This window comes from Centruroides sculpturatus, unplaced genomic scaffold (genome assembly GCF_000671375.1).
Source record: "Centruroides sculpturatus isolate CEXI.00-Female unplaced genomic scaffold, Cexi_2.0 scaffold434, whole genome shotgun sequence".
Classification (NCBI taxonomy): domain Eukaryota; kingdom Metazoa; phylum Arthropoda; class Arachnida; order Scorpiones; family Buthidae; genus Centruroides; species Centruroides sculpturatus.
In genome coordinates this window covers 286,614-291,113 of record NW_019384694.1, presented here as the reverse complement: position 1 = coordinate 291,113, position 4,500 = coordinate 286,614, and the positions used below count along the sequence as shown (strand labels likewise).

The 4,500-nt window shown below is 30.1% G+C and overlaps 1 protein-coding gene across 3 annotated transcripts in view; it reads right to left on the bottom strand.

Moving 5' to 3' along the window:
• LOC111627406 (putative leucine-rich repeat-containing protein DDB_G0290503) overlaps nucleotides 1–2,716 on the bottom strand; it is a 98,651-nt gene extending 95,935 nt beyond the window's left edge. The window contains exons 1-2 of one of the 3 annotated variants that reach the window (XM_023370970.1): nucleotides 2,537–2,716; nucleotides 574–701 (exon numbers count right to left, since the gene is read on the bottom strand). The gene's annotated coding sequence lies outside the window, so the exon portion shown is untranslated. Of the gene's footprint in view, nucleotides 1–573; nucleotides 778–2,536 lie in introns of those variants that run through there. The other 2 variants (XM_023370972.1, XM_023370971.1) reach the window with 2 other exon arrangements.
• Between the last annotated feature and the right edge of the window lie 1,784 nt (nucleotides 2,717–4,500).

Sequence of the window (4,500 nt, the reverse complement as noted above, 5' to 3'; positions counted from 1 at the left end):
GACCTAATTCTTGCATTCTGTGAAAACGGGTAAGATTGGCTATAATGTAATTATCTTAATCTTCACTATCGTTACTTTTTGCCCACAAATAAAAACCCAGCGAAGCGGGTCCTTGCAGCTAGTTTATATATAAAGAGTAATAATTTAATTTGAAATTTAATTAATTTGTTTTTTTTATTAAAAAAACCAGTAATTTCTGCAATTATTGAAGATATTTTAGGAACGAAAAATTCTTAGTTTATGTAGTAATTAACATGAACGAAGCTATTTATATTCATAAGCTACGCATCGATTAAAATGACATTTTCGTTTAAATTTCAGCTTATTTCTATTTTTAAAAATCCGAAATTCGTCAAATATTTTTCTGGATTAATTTCAAGAATCGTATTCTGTAGAATAATTTATACCGGCGAAAATTAAATTAAATAAATAAAATTAAAAAAAAAAAAGCGCGAGCGGTCATTTCACGTCGTCGCTTGTCATTAACACAATAAATACGTCAATGAGAGTATAAATAAACATGAAAATATTCGAAATAAACCAGACGACGAAAGTAAGTAAAATTATTCTTACCTAAAATTATATGTCGATTCTCATCTAAATAATAACATCTCAAACCTCCACTGCTTTTCTATCTTTATCCGAAAATGCAGACAGCATTATAACGCCCTCTAGCGTTACGTCGTCGTTTAGCCACATCCCTGCATTGGTACGAATATAAATTCGACATTTTGTTATTTCTGTTATATATTTATTTTTATATTTTAAAAATTAAAAAATAATAAACGTTATTCTTATATTTTATAAACTTAAATTATATTCGGTAATCCGATCCTTTCTTCTAACCGAATAAATTTGAATGCGCATTTCTCGGCGTATTATAAAGAATTAAAGAGGAAATTTTATGATGTTCTATTGAATGCGACTTTAATACAGCTGGATAAGCGAGCCAATTACAGTCGTTTTCGTTTGAAACGGACTATATCATTGGTTTGAATATCCGACCGCTATTAAAGCCGCTTTACCACACGACGCGCCCGATATTTATTTTTTAAAAAATAAAATTTAGCTTCCACACGAAATTTTTCGAAATAAAATTTACTCTAAAATGCAATTTCTTAAATTACTTTAACTAATTGGCGAATCTCTTAAATAATATTCAATTTTATAATTGTTTTACGACAACGTTTTTAAAGCGACTGTACTGTAAAATCCGTATTTACTGTAAAACTCTTACATTTCGAGTTAAATAATCACCATTTTATGTTATAAAATTACGATTATTTAGCGCTAAAAATAGGATAATTAGTTTAAAAACCAGCTTCCAGTTAAAAATAGGTCTAATAACTTTATCGATAAAGATATCGATTAACAAATTTCAAATATTCCAGAAAAGTTTAAATGTGATTTTGGAGTGAGGAACGAGAACAATCAAGAATGAGACAAAACATAATTAATTTTATATTATTTTAAATTACTGTTTAAATTTCGTTAATTAAGATTAGTTTATTCATTTTAATTAAATAAATTTAATTATCATCAAATATTTAATCAAAATCAAGTAAATTAATATTAATTTATTTGATTTTGATTAAAAAATGACATAAAAATTTTAAGGGTGAATAATATCTATATATTAATAATAATAAACAATTTGGTGTAATAAATATATTATGGTAATCGTTAAAAATGTTTTAAATAAAACTAAATAATTCTATTAACAAAATAAAAAAATAAATTTTAAAGGATTTTATAAAAAGAATTCAGAATTTTTTAAAAACATGTAGAAACCCGGAAAAGTATTTGTGAGGGGGGAAAAGTCTCAAATAACCTTTACAATATTTACTTTGGCATCATTTGGCATCAAGAATGGCCAAACATATCAACGTGTTCTTGAATTTTGGCATGAAGACTGATGCCAAAATTCAAGAACACAGTTTAATTAATAGATTTCTATCTGTCTATCATAAGAAATTTTGTCATTTCCAAATAAAATTTCTCCTTGTTCAGAAACAATTGCGTTGAAATTTCTATTAGTTTTTTTTTTTAATAGAATGAAAACAAAGATTTAAAAATATTATTCTAAATTTATGTTTCATTTTCTTCACAGTACTGTGAGATAAACAGGGGGTCTAGGATGAATTCTAATGACCACTTAATCTGCACAAGATCGTGAGATCCGATCTCTACGTCAATGGAAGACTAAACTACGAGCGGTAAAAAAGGATCTAGATTGTGAAATCAAGATCCACGTCAGGATGTTGACACCAGTTAAACTATTATTTCGCGGTTAACTCGCGATTCTTCTATTTCGATTAGAAGGGCTCGTTTGAATGGAGAGACACGTAAGTGATAGGAGTCCGTAGAATCAAGTCCCATTAACAAATTAACAAAACTTTAATGAATAACAAAGAACACAAATGAACAAACTAAATGACGTCTAGCTGTGATTAAACCTTAATGATTAATTCTTAAACTAGGTCCCTAGAGATTGAGAGTGAGAGTTTACAAACGATATTATTTTATATTATATTACCTCTGTGATAACTTGACTTTTGCGATTCATAGTCTTGGGCGGAAGTTACTTATATGAGGAACTATGGCACTTAGTTAAATAGTTAAACAAAGACATACTGAGGCGCTGAAGAGCTGAAGTGACTTGATTTTAGCGCGCATCTTTATTTTATACTTTTCAATTTCTCTTCTAATGGAGATCGAGCTTAAGGATCATCTGACTGGGTGTGGTCGATAAGTCTTTTGAGTTAGTCAGCCCTTTTAGTCATGGGAGATAAAAATCTCTCTCAGGAACTGACTGTCAATACAGAATTGTTCCTTGTTCTCTTTGATGTGTAACTTTGATAATAATTTCGATTTATTATATTTAATTTTTTTAACGTTTTTCTCTATCCATTTTCTAGAATATTTTATCTAAAACTCGAAATCTCACAGTACTGTTTCCTTCTGATTTAATAATTACAATATTCTGTACTGGAAAACTGTGTAAATTATTTATATCTGTAAGTTTTCTAATTTTTTACGGAAAGTTAATTGTTGTCTTTGTATATGTTTTATTTCGATCTCTATCATATAAATGTAATGATACTCTAATTCACGCATCCAGAAAGAATTGTCCGATTACTGCAAAACTCAGCGTACAGTTGTCTTAGACAAGTATGTAAATAATTACAGTTGTGGTCCGATTACATATCAGGTAATGTTATTAGAATGACTTAAAATAGCCTTAGTATCATATAAAAATACTCACTGTGTTCCGAATGTTCAATGTTCCTGTTGTTTGGAGATTTTTGAATCCCGGTATTCTTGTACGACGCAATCAAAGACATGACACACAGCCGACGGAATTGAAAGGACGCATCATCAGACTGAGAGAAGCAGGATGGCCGTTTTTGCTGAATTTATAGCCATCTGGGCCTTCTTACGTAACTGTGAGGAGATTCTGGAAGCAGTGGATACGGGAGACTACCACGTACACGATGAGCAGACTTTGTACACCTCAGACATACCACCAAGAGATATGATCGTCTAATCATGAGACAAGCACAAACAACTGCAATAGCATCTTTGTCCATCATTTAGAGACAGGTGGAAGCCTCGCTATAGAACCTTGCCATTTCCCGTACCATTCAGGAAATCCTGTACTTCATGTCTTGTCTCATTTCCAGCAAGATACAAACAGGATTTCCCAGGAATGTCTCTGTTATGTTGTCATACTTCCTTAGCTTGCACGGTTTCCAGATTTGTTATTCATCGAGCATTTGTAGGACCAGATAGAACGTTAGTTTCGGCTATCTACGAGTGTGAGATATCTGATAGTTGCAATGTTTGCAGGAAAATTTTTCGCAGATTAGCATACTGTGCCAGTACGCCAGTATGCCTGACCCTATCGTCTCAGGTATCCATACAAGAGGAGATCTTAAGGCACTAAATTCCTTTAAATTATAGCGTTATTACACAGGAAATTGTGCTCTTGCTATGGTATTATAATAATTTACTACCAGTAGCCTACCATGATTTTTTAATGAACTTCAATAAGTGAATTAAATATGTTTTTGATAACACTCGTATAATTATATTATTAACAGAATAAAATTTAAATTGGTAATGAGATTAATTTTCTTTTAAAACAAATTGAATTATTTTCTAAGTTAAGTGAAATATTGCAAAAGAAAAGAAATCTAAATACAGTAATACTCATTTTAAGACTTTGTCGCCTGTAAATCTTACTTTGCTGCAAAGCACTCCTCTACATCAAAGTAGCCAGCTTTGTGGGAAACTATACCATCTTTGCACTCTTTTGAAGTGTAATAATAAATTAAACTAACAAAATCTAAATTATTTTTTTAAAAAATTCTATTTTAAGTAAAATAAAAGTCATTAACTTTTAATTCAAAATTATGTTCCTTTAACGAAAATTATTTTGTTTCTTCGCATCGCTTTTGTTTGATTTGTTCGATTAATTTTCTTTCAGTTTGTTAATTC